The sequence below is a fragment of the Urocitellus parryii genome, chromosome 2 (genome assembly GCF_045843805.1).
Source record: "Urocitellus parryii isolate mUroPar1 chromosome 2, mUroPar1.hap1, whole genome shotgun sequence".
Taxonomy (NCBI): domain Eukaryota; kingdom Metazoa; phylum Chordata; class Mammalia; order Rodentia; family Sciuridae; genus Urocitellus; species Urocitellus parryii.
In genome coordinates, this window is record NC_135532.1 from 10,676,467 (window position 1) to 10,688,739 (window position 12,273).

At 49.6% G+C, this 12,273-nt stretch overlaps 1 protein-coding gene across 5 annotated transcripts in view; it reads left to right on the top strand.

The window, feature by feature from the left end:
- Nucleotides 1-12,273, top strand: part of Ggact (gamma-glutamylamine cyclotransferase) — a 39,351-nt gene that overhangs the window by 24,526 nt on the left and 2,552 nt on the right. For all 5 annotated transcript variants that reach the window (XM_077795128.1, XM_077795129.1, XM_026399332.2 and 2 more), the window contains one exon: nt 5,303-5,354. The gene's annotated coding sequence lies outside the window, so the exon portion shown is untranslated. The remainder of the gene's footprint in view (nt 1-5,302; nt 5,355-12,273) is intronic.

The window sequence follows — 12,273 nt, forward strand, 5'->3', positions numbered from 1 at the left end:
AGAGTTAAATGCCTCACATGCCTCCATGCCTGAGTTATGCAATCCAGAAATTCACTGAATAGACGGTTTTCTCTTAAAAAGAAAAAAAAAGGAAAGAAAAACAAAGATCTTGTGCTGTTGTTTTTGAAAAAGATTTATTTGAACAAGTTCATAAACTGAGGGGAGCCGCCATCTGTCCCTATATAACCATGACACAGGAAAGGGGGTTTACCTCTTAACAAGGGATTTTGTGGTCCGGAGTGGACTCCACATTGGCTTTAAGTGCTTTTTCATAGTCCAGTATATACAAAAATGGGGTTTTTATTAATATTTAGGTGGGTCCTGGAACCCACCCCAATACTAGAGAGGCCAGGGGGCTTAAGCTTGAGGAACTGGTGTGCTGGCTCCAGCCTCCATCCCAACCCCTGTCTCCTGTCCCCCCTTTTGTCACTGTTCCCACTTGATAGAGCTCAAGTGGGATCCAGCCAGCATGGTGGCCAGACCTGTAATCACAGCTACTCACAGCTACTTGGGAGGCTGAGGCAGGAGGATGCAAGTTCAAGCCTCAGCAATTTAACAAGACCTCCCTCAAAAGAAAGTTTAAATAGGATGTGGTTCAGTGGTAGAGCACCCTGGGTCCAACTTCCAGTGCCACACACACAAAAAGCTCTACATAGTTGTATATAGGTATGATAGGGTCAGATTCAGTTTGCTGGGTGAGTCCAGTTTGCTCAGCCCCAGTATAGATCAGATTTGGACTCAGAGCTCAGGCTTCTGACAGCGAATAGTACCAGGGGCAATGTGAGGACTCAGGAATGTGAGTAAATGATTCCACTTGATGCATAGTACGTAAAAGCTTGTTCAGTAATGTGCCCTTAATTTCCTCCCTGACTCCCTTCTTGTAAATCAGAGTTTTAATTGAATTTAACTTGGGGTAATTATGCAAGCACAGAAAGGATTTGAATGCTTTGGGGATAGCAATTAGTCCAAGAGCCCATCAGGCTTAATTTTGAGTTCTAGCTTCTATATTTTTAAAGGCTTAATTTTTTAGTGTTTAAAAATAGAGCTTTGTGGGCTGGGGATGTGGCTCAAGTGGTAGCGCGCTCGCCTGGCATGCGTGCGGCCCGGGTTTGATCCTCAGCACCACATACCAACAAACATGTTGTGTCTGCCAAGAACTAAAAAAAAAATAAATATTAAAAATTCAAAAAAAAAAAATAGAGCTTTGTGTGTGAGAGCCAGCAATTTGCGGGGTATGGGGGGGCTCTCATTTCCTTGGGGGTGTACTACCGTGGGCACTCACCTTTTCCAGGTTTGTGTTTCTCTTTATTTGCTGCCTCCTGCCTGATTCCTTGTAGGTAGTCAATGTCTTTCCAGAGCATTTAAAGCTGGCTTTAATGATATTTTTAGAGAAACATAAATGTGTCATTGCTACCAAAAAAATTGAATCCTGATTTCCAGGCCCATTGAAAATGGAGTTCGGATGACTCCTGACTGGCTGGTTGCTGTTGGCAGAGGCCAGGTGACCACTGTGCAGCTCATTTGTTGGTTTCTTGCGGTCAGTTGGGTTTGCAGTTCCCTTTATCTCCTGATTGCATGTACTAGGCAGTGAGTCAGGTTCTTATCCTTCTAGAATGTTTTGTTAGCAAATCACTTCAAGGAGAAGAGAATGACTTTGTGTAATATTTTATAATTGTTCTTCTGGATTTTTTTAACCTGAATGAGTTTGCTTTCCAAAACTCTCCATTTCTCACCTAAGAAACATATAAAATAAGGACTATGCTAATCTGAGCATAAGAAGTCTCTGAAGAAACCCTTTAAATAGTACTTCAGTACACAGTCAGTCCAGCCAGTCAAGGGACTCGAGGCTCAATAAACATACTTTGAGCAACTGCCAGCAAGTAAGTTGAAAGCTCCGGCAGCCTGGAAAACAGACCAACCATGTGCTGTGTCTCTTAGTAGCCAAGTGTGGAAAATCACTGTTTGATCAACAGCCAGCAGGGCCGGGGCCCTGGATGGCACAGAGGCTCTAACTGTGCGTCCCAGTGTCCAGGGCCACAGACGTCCCATGCACCCCTCGTCCATACCTCTGAGCAACTGACCTTGACTCTGCCACTCTTCTGTGAACCCAGGTAGTAAACACAGAGCAGTCTGTATTGTTTTGTTTATTGCATGTTGGGTTCCAGAAAGTGACTGAGCCTAAGAGGCCACCATCACTATTTGTAGAAGTACTTTGAAAATATTCAGATTCTGTGGAAACCCTAATCTAATATGCTGAGTGTCTGCTTTTGATCAGGGACCGAGGAGTGTGCTGGACTTTTCTGGTAATAATGACCGAGCCCGAGTGGCCTGCAACCTGCCTGCCTTTCCTGAGCTCCTGTAGCGTTTATTTATAGGTCAGTTTTCTTTGAGCTCTGCTTTCCATTCAACCAAAGTCCCAGATTAGGCATACAGGAGGAGGTACTGACAGATGGCTGCCCCATGGAACCACCTAGAACAGGATCGATTGTCACCATCTCCCGGCCCTGCAATGTGCCGTGCCTCCCAGGGAGTGCCCACTGCCCACTGCCCGCTGAGATGGGTCTTGTGGGTCCTAGATCACACTTCATAGCTAGAGCTATCTGTGCCGTCCCCTCTGAGCACTGAGCCCTCGGTTTCAGGCCCAGCTCCCTGGGTCATATTAGGGATCTGGGGCACTTTGTTCTCTCTGGGCCTAGCTTTTCTGGCAGGCTATAGATCTGAAGTGGTGCAGAGCCCCTCAGAGTGAGATGCCTGTGGATTTGCACCGGTATCCTGTACTTAAGGGCTTTTGAGTGTCCCTAGGGACAAGACTATCTTGCTGTGTAGCCTGGAGCAGGACCTTGAGCAGGACCTAGAGAGTACAGTGGATCTCTCAGCATAGAGCAGGTGGGGCCCGTGCTGTCACTCCAAGGTGGCTGCCCTGTTGCATTTAATTGCCAAGTTGCAGGTGGCACCAGAATTCCTAAGGGGCACCGTAGGGCATTGGCACCTTCTCTGGCATTGGAGCTGCTGGCCCCAGACCTGTTTTCAGGCGTCTGTGTGGCTGCCAAGTCCCCTGGGAGCAGCAGGGGCCAGCTGCATGACCGCCGGACTGTGCCTGGCCCTGGTGCCCAGCAGGTCATCTGTCCCTCCAGGTGGGAGCAGGGAAGGTCAAGTCTGCATTGGTGGTCAGTGTGTGTTCCAAAGATGGTAACACAATAGTTTTTAATATGATGGGGCCTAAAAGAGTAATTTTATCATAACCAAGAGTAAAATCCCATGGAACGGTTGCCAAAGGCCGTGCTCCTAGGACCCCCTAAAGCACCATTTGTTTCCCTAGATTGTGAGGGTGGCGGGGGCCCAGCCTCTGGGTTGAAGGCGTGGTGTCCACCGGCCTGCAGTGAAGCCAGGGGGTGCTCTGCCAGCCTCATTCAGGGGCACCCAGAGGGGCCGGTGGGGCCCGGCTGCAGCAGGAAGCCCTTGACTTTCTGAGAGAGGCTGGCGAGCGGGAGATGAAAGCATCAAAGCGCCCACAGGATGCGCCGCAGCCCTGCCTGGCACGGCGCCGGGCCGCAGGGAAGGGTGACCTCAGACCCCTGGTGCTCGCAGGCCAGGCCCGAGTTTAAAGTTCACGGCATTTTGTTTTTTCACCTGCTTCCTACAGTTCTGAGAGACTTCTGAAGGATTAATGTGTAACTATATCAGACACCCGGCCTCCTCTCCTGGGAAGCAGTGTGACCACGGGGGAGGGGAAGAGACTGCACTGAGAGGCCACGGGGTTTCTGCGGAAAGTCCTCCCGGGAGAGGACGTGCCACCAGCAGTGCCGCCTGCTGCATTTCCAGCACCCCGTCACCTGCGTGCATACTCCAGGCAGATGCCCAGCACACAGCAGCTGCTGGTCACCTGAGGACTAGGGCAGTGGTTGGCACTGAGTGTTCAGTTGGGACAGGGTGGCCTGAGCTCCGCCCACTGTGCCCTGCATGAACTCTGCAGGATGCAGCTTGGACACAAGATGGCGAATAACAGGAGCTAAGGAGGCGCAAGTGAAAGGACAGGTGAGCTCTGTGCTGGGCAGTTCCCTGGCCAGAGGCTGTGGTGACAGCCCATGGCCCCCAGCCTGCAGTGAGGGGCAGAGCTGCTGGCCACCCCAACCTGTCCCTCTACTGCCGACAGTGGGCATGGTGCCTTGTGAGTGATGGGTTTGTCCGTGGAGAAGAGCTGGAAGGGACAGTGCATGGATTTCCTCCTGCTTCCTTGTGTCTGAATTTGAACACAAACAGAAGGGACACTTTATTGAGACACCTTTCTTAAGGGTCACTTTGTGAGAAGGCAGTGACTCTTTAAAATCCTTTGGCAAGTCAAGAATAAGGAAGTATCAGCCCTTTTCTCGTGCAGCTCACCTGGTGTGATTTGGGGGTGGACGGGCATGTGAAATAGTGTCCTTTGTAAACTGTCTAATCAACTCCGAAGTCCTGCCTTTTACACTCTTGCCACCAGGTGGCTAGGAGGGAAGTGAAGCAGGCGGATCCACGATCACATGGAGACTGGATCCTCTCCATTTCTGCTTCAGTGATGAAATTTGAAACGATAGATGGCCTGCACTTCCCGAGGGACTGCCAAGCGAGTGACAGTGTGTCCAGCGGTGCCGGCCAGAGGCACGTTGCCATGAGGGTTTTTTTTGATTTTTGTTTTTTTAAAAATATTGACAATTTAAACCAGCCAGATTTTGCTGAACTCAAACTTTTCGAGGCTCCCTGAGCCCATTCCACCTCCAGACTGACCCCTGGATGGTCGCAGTGTTCCTGGCCAGCTGGGTTTGGGACAGAGGTTCAGCTTTGGGCTCCTCAGTCCCCAGGCAGAGCACACCTCCGCCCTGAGAGTTCACCAGGAGGCGGCTCTCGTGCCCAGGACATTGCGCTGTCCCGCGTGAGACTGCCTTTGATTCTGTTTCAGTGGTAAGAGGTGTAATCCAGGCCTAAGGGGTGGGGACACAGGCTTTCAGACTTCCTCATGGCCACATCTGTTAGAGTAAGGGCAGCAGCATGTGCTACAAACTGTACTTTCTCCCAGTATTTGTTACAGTATCACAAAGAGAAAGGGATCCTATCCCACGACAGGACCTGCCCGCTTCTGGCCTCGGGTGCACTTTGGGTGCTCCTCGGTTCTCCAGTTTATTAGCCATGACAAGCCACCTCTTGGCTATACACCATTTTGTCCACAATTTGCTTTTCTGATTCAAAGCGAACATGAGTGCCTTAATCCTCTAATGGGAATTAATTGCTTGTTTCGGTGCTTAACTCTGATCCTTTCTCCATCCCACAGGGACAGGTTGCTTCCTGAGGATCTCTGTGTGTTCAAAACATAATCAAAAAAGGTAAGGATGTTTTTCTTAGGAGAAAAGCCGGAAATGCAGAACGATTTTTGTTGCAGGAGGCAGCCATGTTTTCAAACTAACGTTACATTATAAAGGACACACTTACAGATGTATTTCCTAGAAAAGAAGGTTAACTTCTGTTGCCTGGTTTCTTGTTTGGGAATAAGCTATCATTTGCTGCAGAAGAAGGTCACGTTCTGGGGCTCCTCAGGATCCGCCTGCGTGGTGTCCTCTTCTGAGCACTCTTGCTTCTCAGCAGTGAGACCATAGCCTGTACCCAGATGGCTTGGTTTCCTCTCCCACTTCTAGGTACTCATTTATATTTCTAGAGGCTTGATCAAGAATGCAGTGAGCAGATCTTTTTGTAAGATCTTGCTAAAGAAGGCAGTTGGTGTAAGGAGGTCAGGGAGGAGAGAATGGGCTGCATCCGGGGCTTGTGCCTGGCACACAGTAGGCAGTTGATAGAGACTGGCTCACAGGGAAACACAACAGACTCTCCCCCAGACCTACGACTGCTGGGTGGTGGAGGTGGCTTTAGAGTTAGGGCTGCCGTTGTCACAGTGCACTGTGTCCTTAAACATCTAACCACAGAACACTGGGTCACCCCATCTGATGTGGCTCTGCGGGGCTGGGCCCACGTGGTGTCTGGTCCTGTAGAACCCTGCTCCTTGAGTGTCACTGTTCAGGCTGCTTGGGGACCTCTACTTCACATTAAACCAGATCTGAACAGCAGCCCTGATCTTGCTCTGGAAAAGCCCACCAGTCGCACCTAAGCTGCCCCGTCTGTTCCTTATTAAACCAGGCTCTTGCATTTCACCCAAGACTCTCGCCATCACCAGGGTGGTGGGAAGCACCGGGGTGCCGGAGGCCCAGGGCTGAAGACGAAGTACCTTCCCACAACTCTCAGGCAATGGCCCTTCCCAAGTGTGGCCCAAGGGCCCGCTTGGTCAGCACAGGGTTCCCATGCTGTCCCGGGCCCAGGAACCCAGGCACGCTCTGCGTCATCCTGGCCACTGAAGTGCACTTCTCATGTGTCCCACTGGCTGCGATCTTCACAGCAGCCTTGGAAATGGCTGCACGTGACAGCAAGGAAGGCACATTAAAGCCCCAGCTGGGAGACGTAAAGGGACAGTAAAGGTTGGAGCAGAGATAAACAAAACGGAGAACAGAGGAAAACAATAAAATACGAGTCGGTAGACGGAAAAGAAGGGCAAAGTTGACCAAATAACTAACACCAGAAACCTTACGGAAATAAAAAGGGCCACAGGAGGGGTGTGGACAGTGACCTGCAACCAAAGGGCTGGCCAGGTGGAGCAGCCGGATTCCAGAACCCCAGCCAGACGGCGGAAGAGGTCACCACCGACAGCTGCTGAGGAGAGTGAGAGAGAAGTGCTCACCCCATACTCCCCCAAAGGAAAAGCCCAGGGCCAGATGGCTTCTCTGGTGAGTTCTACCCAATACTTAAAGAACTAGCCGCGGTCTTCCTGAAATCAATCCAGATTCACTCCATGAAGCCAGCATGACCTTAGGACTAGAGCCGGCATAGACATGAAGAGGTCTGCAGACTAACTCCCCCATGAGGACTGATGCCACATCCTTACGAGGACAGAGCCCACAGAATTCACCATCCACTAGAAGTATCATGTTCATGGTTAAGTGGGATTTACCCCGGGAATAGGAGGGTGGGTCAACATACAAAAATCCATCACTTTGCCTGCTTAGTGGTCACACCTGTAATCTCAGCAACTCAGGAGGCTGAGGCAGGAGGATCACAATTTTGAGGTGAGCCTCAGCAACTTAGCAAGACCCTGTCTCAAAATTTTAAAAAGAAGTAGAGCTTTCCTGGGTTCAATCCCGAGTGCTCCCCCTACCACATACACTTTAACCACCGTAATATACTACATTACAGAACGGAGGAAAGAACCCTGATACAGAAGCATCTGACAGGATTCAGTGCTATTTCTTGGTAAAAACACTCCAACTAGGCGTGGAAGGAAATGACTGTCATCTGTGGAAAGCCTCCAGCTTACCACTCTCACCCCGAAGATCAGGAGCAAAGCCCTCACGCCTGCTTTCACCACCTCCACCCAACACGGTAGTAGAAGACTCAGCTGGAGCAATCGGGTGAGAAAAAGAAACAAAAGCCATCCAAATTGGAAAGAAGTGAACGTGACTCTGTTTGTAGACACCATCATCTTGTCTATTAAAAAAACCTAAAAATTCCACCAAAAAAAAAAAAAAACCTATTAGAAAGAATAAGTGAATTCAGTAAAGTTTCAGGATACAAAATCAACACAAGTCAGCTGTATTCTTATAGTCTATAACAATGAACCATTGGACTAGCATCAAAAAGAATAAAATACTTAGAAATGAACTAAACCAATAAGCTTAATCAAGTGGGTAAAAGATTTGTACACTGAAAACTATCAAACATTAAATGAAATTAAGACACAAAAGGAAAGACATCCCATATTTGTGATCTGCAAGATAATATTGTTAGAATGTCGGTACCACCTCAAGCAGTCAACATACATAACACAATCCTTATCAAAACCACCAGAAATAAGAAATAAGAAATTCCATCCTAAAATTCATACGGAATCTCAAGCCTCCCCCAAAAGAAAAGACACTATTAAAAAATGACAGTATTGGAAGTTGCATTCTTCCTGATTTCAGAATTTACTATAAAGCTGCAGTAATCAAAATGGTGACATAATAGTATAAAGATAGACATTACACCAATGAGACAGAGTAGAGGACCCATAGATTTATTCCTGTGTGTACAGTAATGAGCTTCATCAAGGTGCCAAGACCATTCAATGGGGAAAGGACAGTTTAGCAATAAATGGTGTTGGGAAAACTGGATATCCTCACATGCAAATGAGTGAAATTAGAACCTTATTTCGTATTTAAAAATTAAAATAGATCAAAGAGCTCAAAATTTAGAGCTAAGTGTATAAAACTTAGAAAAACAATTTGGGAAAAGCTTCATGACTTGGATTTGGCAGTGACTTCTTGGGTATTACACAGAAATCATAGGCAACAAAATTAATGTCTACCCACAGAACATTAAATTAAAAATGAATTGGACTGCATCAGTTTTCATGTATTAAAGGTCACAGTCATCAGAATGAAAAAGCAACCCATGGAATTAGAGCAAATGAGTGCAAGCCATATATCTGGTAAGGGGTTATTATCCAGAAAATAGAACTCCTAAGACACAACCACAAAAACCCAGCAACTCAATGAAGACATTGGGTAAAGGACTTGAAAAGACATTTTTCCAAAAAAGAGAGATGGCCAATGAGCACAGGAAAAGATGCTCAAGGTCACTAAGCCATAGGAAAATGCAAATCAAAACCAACAACGAAACAGTGCTCACACTATTAGGATGGCCACTATCGGAAAGCAGCCGCAGAGCAAGGGCTGGGAAGGCCGAGGAGAGACCGGAGCCCTCTGACGGTCATGCATGTAACAGGGTGGATCAGCTGGGGGACAGGGTGGCGGGCCCTTAAAAAAGTGACCATGTGAATTCATGGTTCCACATCCAGAATAACTCAAAGCAAGGTTTCCAAGAGGTATTTACACACCCGTGTTTGTAGCAGTGCTGTTCACAATAGCCAAGAGTTAGAAGCAACCCATGTGTCCCTCGGCAGATAAATGGATAAGTAGAATGTGTTATAGCCATATGGTGGAATATTACAGAGGATTGAAAAGGAGGAATTCTGACCCAGGCTGAAGGAGTGAACCTTGAGGACCTTATGCTAAGTGAAGTAAGCAGTCACTAAAAGACAAATGGGACATGATTTCATTTATGTAGGGAACTTAGGTTAATTAAGTCTGCGCTCCCCAAGCTCCGGCCTCCCCTTCCCACTCTGCGTGCAGCTGGACAGCACTCCCCAGAGAGGCTTCTGGAGGCCTCAGGTTCGCGGAGCTCCTCACTGTCCCCGCTCTGGGACTCAAAGCACCCCGAGGACCAACTTGTCTCCACGTCTTGATGCACAGCCTTGCGGAGGCAGGAGGAGGCCAAATGTCCTGTGCGCCTGATCAGCCTCGTGGAGGCAGGAGGAGGCCATCTGTCCTATGTGCTGGGCACGTGCCAAACTTGCCCCTGGCTGCATGGGCTTTCCTTCTCCTGTAGTTGTGGCCTTCTCTTCCCCTTCCTCTTGTCTTAGCAGCAGAGGTGCGTCCCCTCTCGGTTCCTGCTGTCTGCCTGACATCTCTGGCCATCGCTAGCCCTCCCTCTGGTGCCCACAGTGGACCTCACTGGTTGCTCTTGGTGAGCTGGGAAGCCTGTTACCACATCCTCCACATGCTCATCCATCCCACTGCTTCCTGTCTGTTGCACATCAAAGGTGAAGACACCGTGTCCCTGAGGAGGGGCTGGGCCGTGCAGTGGGAGGAGTAAGAAGTGGGAGAGGGGCAAAGAGTGAAAAAGAAAACCCACTAGACTACATCATAACCTTTCATAATCCAGAGGGTCATGGAAAGACCCACACGTGTGAACTGTCTCCTACCCTGTGGTACTCTGTATCACCTCAGGGCCCTGCCAGCAGAAAGGCCATTGCCAGATGCAGGCCCTCAAAACTCCAGAACAATGAGCTAAATGAACATCTTTTCTTTATAAAGTTACTCAGCCTCAGGCATTTCATTACAGTAACACAAAACAGACTCAGACACTACTCAAACAACCTATATGGCCAGAGAGGAAAGCATGCAACAAAATTTTGAAATAAAACAAAAGTGATGAGTTAAATCCCCCATACTACAAAAAGAGAAAGAAAAGAAAACAGAATTGAGTGGTAATTGACTTAGCCTGGAACCACCAGAACCTAATCTTAGGTTCCTGCATAATGAGAAGGCCTTGAGATGTCAGCTGACGGGTGTTTCGGAATCACAGGCCAGAGGTGTGTGAGGGCAGGGCTGGGAACAGGGAGGGCTGAGAGGCTGTGCAGAACAGAGACCCCAGGCTCCCCTCAGGCCCAGCGGAGGACAGCAGGCCACTCCTAGAGAGCTGGGCAGGAACACCTGGGTACTGGGAACACAGACCCATCCGAGGGCGGCTGTGAGTGACACTCCCCAAAGTGGGGATTTTACTGTCTGAGTCCCCCAGTCTGTCGTCAGAGCTGGCCCAGAGCTCGCTCCCTGTCTACTGCAGTCTCACTTCCACAGTATCTCAGCTGTCATTGTGAACGGCTGGCCAAGGACTGCGACAGCTGAAGAGACCTCGAGGAGACCGACGGGAAAGAGGAAGTCAGAGGACAGCCAGGGGAGGAGGAGACGTGGGCCTGGGAAAGAGCAAGAGGCTCAAACTGGAGGACAGGAAAAGACGCTGGAGAGAAACGGGGGGCGAGTAGCAGAAGTGGAAGGAGAAGTAGGAAACCCTGGAGCGGAGGAGGAGAGAGCAGAGGTCACTCCAGGACATGCCCCTGGACACGGGGAGACCCAGGAGGAACCAGAGGGAAGAGGCAGGGCCTTCCTCAGGACCCAGATCAAGAGTGTGCAGACTGGATTCCAGCACCAGGAACCCAAAGGGAGTCCCACGAGCCTCATTTCAGAATCCAGGGTCAACGCGGAAGCCCAGGAAGGAGATGCAGTTCCGCAGGCTGCGCACGACCCCAGAGCATGGCCTCGGCAGGAACGGGGGCTAGAGATGACCCTCACTCCTGGGGGCTCTAGAATCCTTCGCCCGCCATATCTTTAACCCCAGGTGGGAAAGAGAAGTCTCAGCAAAGCGAGGGAGTGGGCCCAGGGTCCCCCCAACACAGAGAGCCACAGGCTGCGAGGGTCAGCAGTGTCCCCAGGCCAGGCCTGGCAGAGGGCTCTGCAGGCGCAGGCCCCACAGGAAGCAGCCGCAAGGAGATCAGGAGCCAGCAGGTTCTGACGGTGCTTCCCACCACGGTGACAAGCCCAAAGCAGTCTTCATGAAGAAGAAACTTTGCCCAGGAGAGGAAATTTAACCACAGGGCGCTGCGGTCTGCAGTGTCGCCACCGTCCCTGGGCTGAAATGATGAGCACTGGACCAGAAAGGTGCAGAGTCTCTTGGGAGGACTGGGGACAGGGGGAGGGCACGTGTTGGCTGCCACGCCCCCCACGGTGGCTGCTGAGTGCTTCCTTCCACAGTTAATGAAGAGTCAGCGCAGACAGGTTAAGGGATCTACTCTACAGTGTGAGGCCTCAGCAGGTGATCCGTTCTAAAGTCAGCGCTCTATACTGTGCTCATCTGCTTCAGGGTAGAAGGGAGACATGGTTTTTTTGTTTGTTTGTTTGTTTGTTTTTTAAGAGAATTTTTTAATATTTATTTTTTAGTTTTTGGTGGACACAACATCTTTGTTGGTATGTGGTGCTGAGGATCGAACCCGGGCCGCACGCATGCCAGGCAAGCCTGCTACCGCTTGAGCCACATCCCCAGCCCAGGGAGACTTAATTTAAAGCATCAAGAAATAGTATTGGCTCGGGAAGCTGAGGCAGGAGGATCACACGTTCAAAGCCAGCCTTAGCAAAAGCGAGGTGCTGAGCATTTCAGTGAGACCCTGTTTCTAAATAAAATACAAAAATGGGGTGAGGATGTGGCTCAGTGGCTGAGTACCCCTTAAATCCCCAGTACCAAAAAAAAAAAAAAGAAGGAAGAAAGAAAGAAGAAAGGAAGAAAGAAAGAAAGAAAGAGAAAGATCCGCAGTATAAGGAGTAGCAGTCAGCAGTGTGGGAGTGGATGGACAGGGAGTTGCACTTTCTTGCAAGCTATTTACAGGCCCCCGATGCACCTTTTGGTTCTTTTTTGCTCTGCTGGGATTGAACCCCGGCCTCCTGCACACCAGGCCAGTGCTGTGCCGCTGACCCCCGCCTCGAGCCCTCCCAGGAAGTGTTCTGAGCTCCTGCACCGGGAGCCCCATCGCCAAGGCCTCTGTCCAAGAAGCCT